The sequence below is a fragment of the Dendrobium catenatum genome, unplaced genomic scaffold (genome assembly GCF_001605985.2).
Source record: "Dendrobium catenatum unplaced genomic scaffold, ASM160598v2 fragScaff_scaffold_621, whole genome shotgun sequence".
Taxonomy (NCBI): domain Eukaryota; kingdom Viridiplantae; phylum Streptophyta; class Magnoliopsida; order Asparagales; family Orchidaceae; genus Dendrobium; species Dendrobium catenatum.
In genome coordinates this window covers 12,288,007-12,304,111 of record NW_021319083.1, presented here as the reverse complement: position 1 = coordinate 12,304,111, position 16,105 = coordinate 12,288,007, and positions in this window count along the sequence as shown.

Sequence of the window (16,105 nt, the reverse complement as noted above, 5' to 3'; positions counted from 1 at the left end):
TTACTTTTTATCCCATGAAAAATATGTTCATCAACTTCTTACACAAGCACAACTAACGGAATGTAAGGCGCTGGCGAACCCAACATGTACCAAATTTCCAGATAACTTCAATACCGAGACCATTCTTCAGGACGCGCAGCTCTACCGTAGCCTAACCGGATCCTTACAGTACCTAACTATTACCCATCCCGACATCTCGTATTGTGTAAATTAACTATCCCAGCACATGCACGATCCGCAATCACAACATGTCTATCTGCTTAAACATCTACTGCGCTATCTCAAAGGTACGTCCACATTTGGCATTCCGGTTTCAAACACTAACCTTACTCTCTAATCCTTTTCAGATACCGACTGGGCAGGAGATCCAAACTCAAGAAAATCAACCTCCGGATATTGCTCATTCCTAGGGACTACAATCATCTCATGAACAGTCAAGAAACAACACATCATTGCTCGCTCATCCACAGAATCCAAATATAGGGCATTGGCGGCATTAACAGCTAACCTTATATGGATCAGGAGGCTGCTTTCTAAATTCGTCATCCCTCAAAATGGCCCTACACCGATATAATGCGACAACACCTCCGCAATAGCTTTGGCGAATAACCTGGTCTTCCACGCTCGTACAAAGCACATTGAAATTGACCAAAAATTTGTACGCGACCACATACAAAACAACAACATCTCCATTCTACCCATTAGTGCCACAGACCAAGTCGCGGATATATTTACAAAGGCTCTCTCAACTCCGCGATTTCAAAAACATTGTCACAAACTGACAGTCATACAAGACCCTTCAGTTTGCGGGGGAGTATTAGAACCATATATACAAAGTTATTTCAAATAGTTTCGGTCTGTGAGAAGCTCTAGGCATACGTGTAATTATGTAATTTTCCACCTTGCTCTGTCCGTACATCCCTAGTCTATATAAAGAAAATAATAGCTGCTATACCAGATATCTGAAAATAATATAATTATATTTTACTTTCTCTGTGTTTCTCTTTGATTTCTTGAACCATTGGTTTCTTCAATGGTCGTAGGCCTTTATACTATACGTAAACATGCCAATGAGAGAGCAGATAAGATCATACAAATGATTAACTATAGAGGATAGTGGCTCTCACATACACACATCGATGAGTAATAGTATATATGACCCAATAATCATTAGATTTCTCCAATTCAATATATCAATTTGAATGGGATTTATTTGATATTGGTATCAATTTCACACGGGTGTGAACCCCCGTAGTTAATTACATCTTTGGTCTCGGCATATAAAAACTCTCGATTAAGGATACTATACTTTTCTCTCTGAGGGTTTGGCGTATAAGGGAAAATCTAGGCTCTTCCTAATCATGAGAAAGATAGACTCAATTGGGTTAATCAACATGTGTGGATCATAGTATCACTAAGCCAGACTAAAGTAGAGAAATATGAGGAAAAGACATTACAATCCAAGCATGTATAATACAAGAATAGAGATGGCGTCATCTATGTGACGTTAATGGGTGTGATATATAACCTCTAAAGGATAGAGAGCTTACCCACCAATAAGGTGTATAATGGTACACAAATACCGCCAACCTTTGATCATAATTCTACAAGGGACGTAGTACTGTACACCCAATATTAATGTCCATGACCTAATGCAGTATGGGCTTAAATCTTGCTTGAAAAAGAAGGCCAGCTAAACCACCTAATCGCGTAAAAGCCATGTTGTTCAGTCGTTATGAAAGATAGATGGGTGATTAAGTTTTTGGGATTTAAGGTTGACATCTAGAGAAAATTCTAAGTTGCATTATACTTATAAATGGTGTTATACGTCTAAGACAGATATAATTAAATTTTGATTTTAATTTATTTTTAATATAATGCAAGCTAGTTAAAATATCTTAAATCATGAATGATTGAAATTTAAAAAAAGCTTATAAAATAATTTTTTAGAAGACTAGGCTACCCCATGTTCAGCACCTCATCTTTATAGGTCAAATTATCTGAACTCCACCCTAGAGCTGAAAAATGTCTAAAACAAGAAAAAAGAGAGTGCATTAATATGCATGGGACCTCGAATGGCCTTTAGATTACATTAGTAGGTCGTTAATCTTTCTATGTTATTTGATTTCTTTAAATTTATTTTTAAAATACGAGCAGAGAAATTTATTCCTAATAGTTTAACAAAGTTCAAGCACATACACATAGAAGAATGAAACTTATAAAAAGTATATCATTTCTACTGCGCAAATAAAGTAAACAATCAATAACATAAAAAAAAAAATAAACTATTATTATATATTGTAATCATAAAAATCACAGAATAATCATTTGCTCAATTTTTAGCAACCTGTAAGCTTGACCATGTTTTTATTAATTTGGTAGCTAAGCAGCTGAAGCACCTATAGCAATTATATTATTTTAAAGCATTATTAAACTTATCTCCCTTTTATAGCCCTTCACAAGAATGATCACGAGCTGAGCATTCAGATTATTTTTAACCTAGGAGTAGTTTATTGCTCATCACATCACAAAAAGAGAGTGATCAAAATAATCATCACATAAATCTAACACAATAAACAATAAATTCACCATCACATATTTCACATGCATATTGCCATATCACAAAAATAAAAAAGAAAACATCGACCTGATCTAAAGATATAAGTGGTGTCCTAACCAACAGATCTAGGTTTGTGTAGTAGGCTGTATGGTTTGGGTATGTCCTATATAGAATAGCATTATTAAAATTACTTATGATTTTGATTTATTAGAGGTTAAATGAAAGTTTTAATTTAAGTTTAAATATTAGTGTCTCAATATTAATTTTAATAGTTTATTTTTAGTATTTAGTGATTATTATCTTTGTTGCTCATTGGGGCTGTGAAGTTTATTTTACTAATTTTGTGACTAAGTTAATAACCTCGTAGGCCTGGATTATCCATAAGTAACCAATTTTGTTAAGTTCATTTAGATGGTTGGAGATTAGAAGTTGATTAATAGATTTTAAATGATTGATTTATAGTTTAATTAAATTTTAGATGGATTATTATATTTTTGAAATTTAAAGTTATGTTGAACCTTTAATTAGTTTTTTACTTTAATCATTAATAAATAATTAGCTTTTATTTTATTTCAAAAATTTCACTTGAATTAATATTATTAATCTTTAAATTTAATTTATCTTTATTTAGTTTTAAAGGTATTCTAAATTATATATGAAATTAATTATGAGGAGATTTAATTATTTCTTGAAATAGAATTTGAGTTTTATAAGTCTTTTCATTTTAATATATTTTGATTTAGATTCGTTCTTCTTATTATTATTTTTTAATTTATTTTGCAGCTCTTAAATTCAATTTATTTTTTATGGATTTTATTTAGTTAATATCCAATTAAAGGTTTATTTTCATCTTAATTAGATTTAGTTCAAGTTTATGCCGAAATTTTCTCTTTTTGTGATTATGTATATTAGTTATGTCTGATTAATAAAAGTTAAGTACTTTTATACTTTTAATTAAATTATCACTGATTATATTAAAATTTTTAATTATTAATTGATCATGAATAAGATTAAATCACTACAGAAAAATATGTCATTACGGTTAAATTTTTGACGTATAAATATATGTCAAAAACAACGGCGGGAAAATCGACGAAATATTCACCGGTATTTTTACGGCAAAATTTTCGGCGTGATTATCGCTACTAAAACACCTGTACAAATTTTGCTTGTTTTTCGTCGATATTTTAAATATTACGATGCATATTCCGTCGGTAATGACCGACGAAATTACCGGCGCATATTGCACCAGCTTACTTAAACCCAACGAAATGATACCGGCGTAATACCTGTCGGTAAGTCAACTGGCGGCTAATCCGCCAGAATAACCCTACTTCGGTCGATCTGCCGTCTAACTTCTCATTTCTTTCCGCGTTAGAGGTTTTCGCTTCTTTGACAACATCGCTGTTCGAGTTCGCTCCTTCGACGACGTTCCATTCTGGTAATAATGCATTTTCCTGTAATTAATTAATAATACATGCTAATCCTATGATGAGATGTTACTAAGTTTTTAAATGGATGCATGCATCCTAAATTTATGTTCTCTAAGACTTGTCCTTAATTTTTTTGTCCTTAAATATCAATAATGTTATATGGAATGAAAATTATTGCTACTAACCCTTGGACATACACACACATTTAAATGGGTTTTGGATTTCTAATAATAATAATAATAAGCAATCTAGAAAATAAAGTTTCTATAAGGACCTAATGTTACGGGATCGCACAATCAAGAGGCTTCTAAGGGCTTCTAAGTTTTAAGAGAACTTACAGCATCGGTGCTAATGCCCGATGGTCCCGCCTGTAGCACCCCCATTTGGAAGAAATGAGGGTGACTAATGCTCCTATCTGTTGTTCAAACTCGTTTGTCCAAATAGCTTTAATTGCTCATTGTCCGTTGCTTTCCAAATTTCCCTCGCAAAACATAAAAAAGAAAAAAATATTGTATCATAGCATGTTAATATTTAATATACGAATGATCAAAATAAAATGCAATTAAATAAAAAACATATTCTTTTTTTGAGCTTGCACACCGACTTTATTATTTGCCTTTTAAAATTTTAGGTTTTGAAAGCATTTTGTGTATTTTTCTACATTTTACCTCAAGGCACAAGTAGAAGAGAAGTAGAAGGAGAAGAGAGAGAGAGAATAGAGAGAGAAAGAGAGCTATTGTTTACTTTATAAAACTCCACTTTCCAATAATCACCCAACAAACTCAACTTTCCAACATACTCCACTCTAACAAAACTCATGAAAATCACTTAAAATAACTACTCCTTTTTACACATGCAAAGAGGCAATCCAACTCTCTTTTTTTCCAAAACACAACACACGATAATGCAAAATTACTTTTCTCCAAAAACTCTTAATCATCAAACAGCTAAAGAAGTGAGAAAATATGCTTTTCTAGGTTACAAGTAGAGTTATTGAACACAAAACAAAACATTTTTCCCATTCCCCATATAGTCACTGGTATAAGATAATCATAATCATGAAAATCCCCATTTATTAGAACAAGAAAGACGTGCAAACTTTAGAGAGCTTCATAAATTTCCCCCACCAAAATCTTGGAATAAAAAAGAATGAGCACACCCCATTTCTTTTAGATATTCAAACCCCTGATGGAAGAAATATTCATAACGACAAAGTCACAATGAAAAGCATGATATAAAGAGGATCCATTAGATAATGTTAATAGCAATGACAACAAAAATTTGAGAGCAAACTCCCTTTTACTCATTAAAAAAAACATTTTTTTTACAAAGGCATAGTCCCAAAATCTCATCAATCTCAAGAACTCATAGATAATAAAATGTAGTGATATAGAAAGAACATTGCATTCCATGATAATCAAGAATATCAACTTCTCAAATAGCAAGTAATAGAAAACTTGATAAGAAACAACAAATAAATTATGTATCTATTTATTTCCTTAAGCGGGCTTAAATGGGTCACTCGAATTCTAAACCATCCTAATAATCATATATAGAGATAATAGAGATATACATTGGGGGAGGAGAAAACTTATGAGAAGAAGGAGAAGAAGAAGATATTTTGCATTGCATCTCAACTATTAAAGGGAGTAACTAGATACTAAGCATGCGGGGAGAATGAAGCAATAACTATGCAATTCCTCATCTCAATAATAAACTTTGATTCAAATGTAGTGACTATAGCGGTCTACGAACTGATGTTGCGTCAAAATTCTATAGATAAGGGGCATTAATATCACATGCGTAAACATTATTATTATCTCTTCTCCAAATAAAAGGAATAGGCTTCAGATTAATTTCACATGTATAAACATGCTAGAATGATAATTATGATTGTAGTGTAGCTTTCAATGTGTTCATGCACAAGAAAATGACAAAACTCATATTTGTGGTCTCCACATAAGATTTCAGCACAAATAAAACCATTGATTATCACATTATCTTACTAAGGCATTTTGTTGAACACCTGATATACGACACTATGGAACAAGTTGATATGAAAGCCACACTCTATAATCACACACAATCATGAAAAATACAAGTTTCATTCATACTTTTTTTTTTTAAATAGTACTAGTAAGAATGACATATTATATAAGAAGTCCGTGATAAGCATGATATAAACTGGCAGGAAGTCATGTGCTTCATTTTTTTTATCAATAAAAGAAAATAAGACCAACAGGGAAAAAAATAGAAACGATACTTTCACTTTCTTTAGAGAACAATGTAATCACCACGTGATGCTATCATTTATTGTATGTAAAAGACAAAAAAAAAAAAAAAGAGATTTCTTGATTTGGAGAAATGAGTTCATACATGATAGCTTCACTTTTTTTCAAAGAAGAATATAGAATAACTCATCTTTAATTCTTAAAAGGGATGAACACATTTTAAGCAATAGTTTCATGAAAAAAGGAAGTAAGAAGCAAAGGAAAAGAAAGAGAAATAGGAAAGGGGAAGGAAGAAAATTGAGAAGAAGAAGAAGAAAAAGGGGAAAAAAGAGACGGGGAAGTGGTTACCTTTTTGCTCAAGAGAGGAAGGATAACGATCTAGGGCAGGTCGTGAATAGGCCTGGTGGCTTGCGGTCTCCTGAGGCGTGTGAATATAAAGACCGGAAGGAGGGAGAGAGGCGGAATTCTAGTAAATAGAGGGGGATCGGCCTTTTTCTTGGATTTACAAACCAGAAGAGGCGGAGGAGTTCCTCTTGTGGTATGAGAATGCTTAGAGATGGAAGATTGGGGGAGAGCCGAGATTTTTCGAAGAAAAAAAAATGCCAATCAAGGCCCTGTCCGTCTGTCCCCTTGTCCGAGCATGTATATCCTTTTTCCAATGCTTCTTCAGCCTTTTATCTCTTTTAAACACCAAAAAAGCACTGTACTGTTCTATCCCTGCCTAAAGTCCTTTGAATTGTCTTTAATTTCAAGTGATCACATAATTAGAGAGTCCGACAACGGAAGAATCAAGCCTTTGATAGAATTGAGGCTGTTGGATCATTTTCCTGATTTGAAAAAATATTCAAATTGGACGAAAAGTTAAATATACCCAAATTAAACCTAAACTTAGTCCATTGGGTTAAAGTCATGTTAAATTTGAACCTAATTTGAACTTGAATTGACTCAAATAAAGTTAATTATGGGTTTGATGAGGCTCCGTTGTGTTCATTTTATGAAATTAAACCTGAATTAATACTGAATTGCCTCATATAGACTCAACGTGACTAAAATGGATTAATTTAACCTAATTAAATGCTGTCAGGCCTAATTCGACTCAATTTCGAGTTGATTCAAGTTCAGTTGGCTTCTACCGAATCAATTTAATGGGATTGAACTTGACTTAATGCAACTGAACTCAAATCAGCATCAATTTGAATTGAATTAGTCTTGATGGGGCTCAACTTGCTTGATCGAGCATGCTTGAAGGGGAAATAAGAAAAAAATGAGGTCAACAACTCATAACTAAGGGAATTTAGAGATGTATTTGATACATTTTATTTGAGTGCTTCACTTGTGTTTGTGGAAGCAATTTTGTAAGTTCAAGGAGGAGTGTATAGGAGGTCATTGAATCCATTTGGTGTTCTCTTTTCTTATGCACTTTCTTTCTTTTTTGCAATTAATAAAAATGAATTTGTTTTACTTATTATTCATGCTTGGTTAAATTTTTTAGTTTTGAATTGATTATGTAAATAGAATATGGAGTACTAATAAATTCTCTTCATCAATAATTTCATGATATTTTTAATATGCAATCTCTTTATTTAATGAACTTAGTGGTCAAATGTGTAGTTAATATCAGGTGTAATGTGGAGCCTAGGAATAGAAAAATAGACACAACCAGGTATGTTGGATTGATACAACAAAAGTATAGGCATAATGCTTGTCATGTATCAATTTTTGGAGAAGAATTATTATGATGGGGTTTTAACAATAAATGCCTTACCTACTTTTCTAAGATTTTAAAAGGGTGATAAACTATGGGAGTTTAGAGTGGTATTGTGGTTGGAATATATAATCTGTCCATTATCTTTTCACACTTGGCTAAGCAGTCAGTGATACATATGCTATGAATAACATAAATATAAAAGAGAATCATTAGAAAATATATTATATTTATATTCCATTAATCTAAAATAATTTATCCAAATAATGCTTCATTTAAATATTTTTTATTTTAAATTAAGTTATTAAATCTTAACCAAAACTTATTTTATTGAGTAGGCTAATTATTACATTTGAAGTAGACAATACTAATATTTATAAATAAGCATTCTTCCTCATAAGATCGTTATATACTCTACTTTATCATGATATTACTTGATTCTGTATGTGTACTTGCATATATTAAGTGAGATTTTTATAATTTGTATATCAAAAAGAACCTAAGCATTATTTAGGAATTGATAGAACTCTAAATCATTTTCATAATTCTTTAGGCTACTCTACCACTATCATCAGAAGTTCGCTGAAATGTTTGAGTTAAAAAAGTTGGGGTTTGAGATTAATTTATTTTTGGGAGAGTTTAATTTTTGAAATTTTAGTTTTAAAATTGAACACTTTATTATGAATAATATATCGTATCGGGAGGTGAAAATATTATTCCATAATAGGCTTAGATTACAAACTGTAAGTTCATCATGATTATCATAGTCAAACTCAAGGAAAAATCATATATGACCCTAGAGGGTCAAAAAAATGTTTGATTGAGTGTTTGACTATAATAATCTAGATAAGGAATAATTAATTTCATAATTAAAGTCATGATAACAGAACGATATATCTTCCCTAAGAAAGAAAATATCATTCAGAATTAGTAATTTTATGACGATAATGATTATTGAATTTGATTTATGCAAAGAGGATTAAAAGAAATGTGAAAGATTAATTTTTAAAATTTTGATTTAGGTTTCTAAATCTCCTATGAGCGCAAGCCCTCATAGTTAATTACATCGTAGGAAAACTTAAGTTTTCTATGAACTCTCTATTAAAATAATGATAGAAATTATATCTAAATTTTTCAATGAGTAATATTAAAGGATTGAACCTGGAATTTTAAATAGGAATGAATCAAAATTGAGCACTTATTTTTTGTGGTCAAATGATGAAAGGTAAGAGGTGCTTTTTAATTCTAAAACATTTCAGAAGCACCCCAACCAATCATAAGTGTTGGGCTTAAATTTTGTATTGAGGAGAAGTTTTATTTTAAATTGTCAGTCTTATTAGAATGTTGTGATTATTCTCCCAGAAGGTTGAGTCTTATAGTCTAAACTTGCCTTAGAACCAAAGTTTTAATTGGGCGCTAAAAATCAGTATACCAAACCTAGCTAATACAATGTAAATCTGAACTTACCCTGGCTTAGATTGGCAGGCCAATTAATTACCTAATCACTTTAAAAACCATGAGTCAGATTATTTATGAAAGAGTGGTAGGGACGTTTAATTAAGATTTGAGGAGTTGGGGTCAACATTTAGAGCAGATCCTAAATGTCCCCTTAACTTATATAGGGTAACTTGAAGTTTGAAATAAAATGCATTTAAATTTGTAGACGCTTTTAAATTTGTTTCTAATGCGATGCATACAAGTTGACTTGAAAAATGCTTAAATCAAATATGAAGCAGTTTTAAAATCAAGCTTAAAAATATATTACAAAACTCCCCCCTAACAGGACTTGCATCCTATTAGGTCATGTGGCCTACCATAACAAACAAATAGAGAGATGCCTAATAAGATAGAAAAAATATAATATCAATTGGGCCTACGCGTTGATATAAGAGAAAATTACAAGTCCTTAAGGGGTCCATCAGCCCGCTACTACTCAAAGAGCTACAATCAATAAAAAAGATAAAAAAACCTAAGGGCCGATTGTCCCCATCTATACAGACTACAAAACTGCCTAGATACAATCTAAGCCGGCACGGAAGGAGTGCCCAAAAAATAAAGAGCACGAAGGATATCCAATCAGCCCAAGCTCCCTTTTCAAAAACTCCCTCAAGGTGGAAGCAAACCTGCAAAAAAGACATAACAGAATGAGCTGGAAAAAGAAAGAAAATGAAAGTAAGAATACCCTTGAACAAAATGACCACACCAGCCTCCAGATCCAGAGAAACCAACCAAATTGTACCCACCTCCGACAGAACAAGAAGCCTGCAAACCACCATGTAAGCAAGCAAACCAAAATCAAGATAATAAAGCATTAAACAACAACCCAGCAACCCCAATCCAGAAGATCTGGGCCTCAAACCAAACCAACCCCCATCCAGAATAGCAAAAAACATCAACCAGCAACCAAGAGAAAACCCCCCAGCACAAGCAAAACCACCAGGGCAACACCCAACCATAAAGATGATAAGGACCAAACGAATCAGTAAAAGGAAGGAAAACAATAAACATAGAGAGGAAGACCCAATAACCACCAACCAGAAAAAACCCCAGCATCAAAAACCCAGAACTAATGATAAACATGAAAACCAACTTTGTCTAAGTTAAGAAGACCTTGAATGTAAATAGGCAATTGGTCCAAATAAATTACCTTATAACTCTTGAACACAGTGCCCAAGTAAGCCAACGCCTGGGCGACAGCATTCACCTTCTCATTAATTATAGAAAACGAATGAGGAAAGGAATCCAACTCCTCAATAATCCTTCGCCTGAAGTAAAAAAAGAGAAGGGGTACAAACCGAAGCATTCATACCAGTATCAACCAAGTTAACCAAAGGGAAATTAGCCTCAAATATAATATTCTTAATCTTAAGCTTCTTACTCAGAGTAATCCCACTCATAAGCAACACCAAATGCATATTATTAACCACAGTCGGGCCAACAAAATAGGAAATAAACAAGCCAAAATGATCTCTGATGATACCCGCATAACCACGAGTATTACCCACTCTAACGCACGCAATATTAACCTTGAAATGATTAGACAAAGGCTTACCCCAACTAACACAAAACAGATTCGAAACACCATTAATACCAAAAAAAGACATAGTATGAACACAATTGTTAAAATTCTTAAAAGAAAGTAGCTTAGCCGTGAAAAGAGAAAAAAACTTTTTCTCTAATATTGATAATAATCCTGTGATGGTCCATATTCACTCCATTAAACCTAGAGTCATTTCTAGCCAACCAAATGTGCCAACAAATGAGAACAGAAATAACATTTATGATATGACCTTTGTAGTCAACAAACCAAAAATTTAGTAATTGGGAAATGGACATAGTCGCCTTAAAGAAATTCAAATGAAACAAATCCTCATAAAAGGTCCAAACCCTAATAGTTATAGGACTAGAAATAAAAATGTGATGCATATTATCAACATGAAAACAGCACTGACATTTAGAAGTAATATAAGACCTTTCCTCCTTAAATTCTCATCAGAAGGTAAAAAATTATGTAAAGTTCTCCAAATAAAGATAGAAACAGAATGGAGAATAGTGCTATGCCAAATTCTTTTAAAAAGTTTAGAGGTCTCTTTTTTAGTCCTAAAAGAATTCCAGACACTTTTGATGCTGAAAGAACCATCCTGAGAGCCCGAGAAAAGTAACAAGTCCCCTACATTGACATTCAAAGGAATCTTAATAATAATTTGGATAATGTCATCTGGAAGGATAGCAGAGAGCTTGTCCACATCCCACCCATTATCAGAGAAGAAGTAATTAACTTTCAAATTAGAAATAGAAGTAGTATTGAGTAAAGAGTCAATGGACTCACCATTAACCCATCTATCCTGCCAGAAGTTAATATCGCCATTACCAAGGCCCCAAACTAACAAGGGCTCCAAGAACCATTTGACAGAACAGATACGCTGCCACACTTTAGAGTTACCTTTAGAATAATAAGATAAGTTAGAATGCTTACTACCACAATATTTATCGTTCATAAAGTTGGCCCAAAGACTTTCATTAGCTCTAAAATTAAACCATAATTTCAAAGAGAAAGCCCAAGCTAGCCAAATCAGTCATATCTTTGCACCCTAAACCACCTTCCTGCTTCATGCCACAACAACCTTTCCAATTTTTCCTATGAATCTTAGAATTGGAACCCGAACCATTCCAAAAAAATTTATTCAAAATCCTCTCAATTCTAAGGCAAACTCCCTTAGTAGGCAAGAGAGTTTGAAAGCTGTAGACAGGCAACGAACAAAGAACACTTTTAATAAGAGTTAGCCGACCACCAAAACTTAAAAAAGAGGAATTCCAAGAAAATAATCTATTCTGAATCAAGGAAATTAAATCATCAAAAATAAAAGCTCTTTTTCTGCCTTTAAAAAGGGGGATACCCAAATAATTCATAGGAAGATGACCATGAGAAAACCCAGTAAGTTTTCTAATATCCAAAATATGCTCAGTACCAACATTCTTAGAAGCAATAAAATAACATTTATGATTGTTAAAAGAGAGACCACTGACAGCTTCAAAATGATTAAAATTTCTTAAAATCTTTCTAATCTTATTCTTGGAGGCATTTGAAAACACAATGAAATCGTCCGCAAAACATAAATGAGAAATATGAGAACCTCCAAGATTTTTAAAATAGAGACTATGACACTTAAAGAACATATTAGCCAAACCCCTAGATAAATAGTCAGCAGCAATGATAAAAATAGCGGGAGACAAAGGATCCCCTTGTCTCAGCCCATGTGAAGCTTGGAAATAACCATGAGACTTCCCATTCACCATAATAGAATAAAACAGACTTTCAATGCAAGATTTAATAAGCTTAATGAAATTTAAATCAAACCCGAAAAGGCTAAAAATTCTATAAATAAAAGACCAATTGATATTATCATAAGCTTTAGCAATATCCAATTTCATGACCATATTACCCCCTCTCACCTTAATGTTCAGATCCTGACAAAATTCCTGAGCTAAAAGAATATTGTCAGCAATAGCTCGACCTTTGACAAAACCCATTTGAAAGGGAGATAAAATCTTAGGTAATAAACCAGATAACCTGCTCATAAGAAGTTTAGATAACAGTTTATAAAACACAGTGCATATACTAATAGGCCTGAAATCATTCCAAGAATTGACAACAAGATTCTTAGGAATTAAGACAATAGTAGTGGACGTAAAGAACTTAGGAATAATAGAACTATTAAATAAATCCTGAACAGCATGGAAAACATCATTAGCAATAATAGACCAAGTAGTAGTAAAGAACTTAGTAGTATACCCGTTGGGCCCAGCAGCAGAATCAACATTCATGTTAAATAAGATACCTTTAATCTCTTCCATAAGATGAGCCTTAGAAATGTCCTCGTTATCCTCCAAAGTGATAGCCTTCGGAATAATAGAACAGTCCACATTCATATTAGGAATAAAAGTTTTGTTCATGTGACCTTGAAAAAAATTAACAGCCAATCTAGCAATTTCATCTTTATCTTCAGTGATAGAACCGCTAACAGTAGCAATTTTATGAATATAGTTCATGGCACGTTTCTTATTAACCAACGAATGAAAATACTTAGTATTATTGTCACCCTCTACCAAATGTTTGGTAGCCGCTTTCTGTTTCCAATAGGTTTCTTCCTGAATCTGGAGCTTAGAAAGCTCCTCTTTAGCTTCCCTAAGCAAGCAGAAATTGGCTTCAGAGGGGTTATACTGACAAATATCCTCGATGTTAGCAATTTTGGACTCAGTATTAAGAATATTGTTAAAAAGATTTTTAAAAACTTTTTATTCCACGATTTCAAAACAAATTTAAGCCTTTTGAGCTTAAGCCATAACCTATTCATGCCAAAAATAGAGTCATCGGGAAAAACAGGGGCATTCCAGTTACCTTGCACAACATCTAGAAAAGAATCATGAAGAAGTCACATATTTTGGAATCTAAACTGCGCAGGAAAATAAGTAGGATTATTCTTAATAGTAATAAGCAACGGAGAATGATCCGACAAAGTACGACTAAGATCTTTAATTCTTTATCCTTCTGCAAACTTCTTGGATTTGTGGTGTTCGGATATTTAAATGAAAAGAAAATCTCCCTCAAAAGGGGCCTTATCTTTCCTCTTTGAATATTTAAAATTATCTCAATTTGGAAATCCAATAGATAGCACTCCAAGAAAACGTGCTGTTACCGATGGACAAAATCCACCAGTAACATTAGTAATTTGCCAGAAAATATTTATTTCCATTGAAATACCAGCAAAAACATCTCTAACGTTAATTCTCATGTCGAAAAATCTATACATGTGTAACATTTTTGCCGGTATATTTTTCGTCTGTTTTTTCGACACAAAATTTGAGAAACCAACGTCTTCGCTGGCAAAAATATGCGATGAAAATATGCAACAGAGACCTTTAAAATACCGACAAATAGCTGGCAAAATATGTGCTCGTGATTCAGCGGCAGACAATTTGTTGTTAAGTTACTGGCTGTTATTCATCCGGTAAATTTGTCGGTTTTATCGATGTAACTATTTTAACTGGAACATCCAACGGTGATGATAGATTTTCCTGTAGTGTAGAAACTCTCCCATAGGGGGATGTTTTCTCCTTTTTGAATTCCAAATTGGAGTTTTTTCCCTTCTCAAATCACTTTAATATTACAACTCAACTGAAATTAAATTACATTTCATAAAATCAAAAATCTAGACTCAAATATAACCTGCAGGGTTATCCTAAACAGTTATAATTAAATTCAACATCTCAAAAAGTTATATATATTAAAATCTAAAATGCTCAAATTACAACCACACTTTTCTATGCCGTTTTTAATTTAAAGGATGTTTTAGAAAGCTTAGTACTTGCACAAAACATGTTAGATGAAAGGTTAATTTTATTTTGCCCCTTTATTTTTAATAGTCCTATGCCAATATGGCCACGTGTATAAAATTACATTAACATTTAGATCATTCATAACCTAAGGGTAATCTAATACCCATCACATCAATTCACAAATTGCCTTAAACTTAAATAAATAATCACATCAACTAATTTTATCAACCAATATGTAATGAAAATCATGAAAATCTGGCACACAACTACAAAAAAGTAAACACCAACTTAGCCAAAAACTAGAGTTGGTTGTTGTAATAAATCATCTAAAGTATTTTAGGCAGGTTGTGTGATTTGGATATGTCCTATATATGATAATTTGTGAAAGTTATTTGACATTCTGGTTGGTTGAAAGACATAAGGAAGAATTTAGTTAAAATTAAAATATGTATGGTTTAAAATTAATTTTAAAATATATTTTAAATGCTAAATGGCTATCATCTTTATTGCTCTTCAAGGTCGTAAAGTTAATTTCACCCTTCTTGTGGTTAAGATAATAGTCTCGTAGGCCTGGGTTACCTAATAGTAATTGATATAGTTAATTGAATTTAATTGGTTGGAGTTTAAAGGTTAATAAATTTTAATAAAATTGATTGGTTACTGATTTTAGTGTTCAAATTAATATTTTATAGAATTTTAAGTTAAATATTAAAATTTTGAATTATTTGTATTAATTATATGCATTAATTAAAGGGGTCAAAATTTGACTTTTTGATTAAATTTAATATCTAAAAAGTTGATATTTTTCTTAAATACTGAACTTTAAGATGAGTAATAAGACTACATTTATTGGAATTGGACTTTTCACATTTTTATGAATTTTTTAAGTTTGAGTTGAAATTTTAACTTAAGATTGACCAAAAGTTTGACTTTTTGAATTTTAATTATTTTGGTGGTTTGATATTTTAATGAATACAAGACCCCAAATGGAGTCTGTTGCCTTTATGTTTGCTCAATTTAAAATTTTCTGAAATTAGTTATGATTTAATTAATGGTTTTAATGATTTGAATACAAATGAACTCCAAACTCCTTGAACTCACCTCTAAATGTTAGAGATGACCTAAATACGTGTTCTCAAGTGTTTGAGAATTTTTTGAAATTTTTAATTAATTAAATTAATTATATATTGATTTTCAATTAAAGTCAAATTAAACTCAAAATTAATGTCAAATCAAAGGGCTTTAAATTTTCTTTGATTAAGGGTTTGATTTTGGTCACTTTAAGATATATTTATAATTTTTGAAATTAAATTTGATTTATTGTAATTTTTAGATGTTT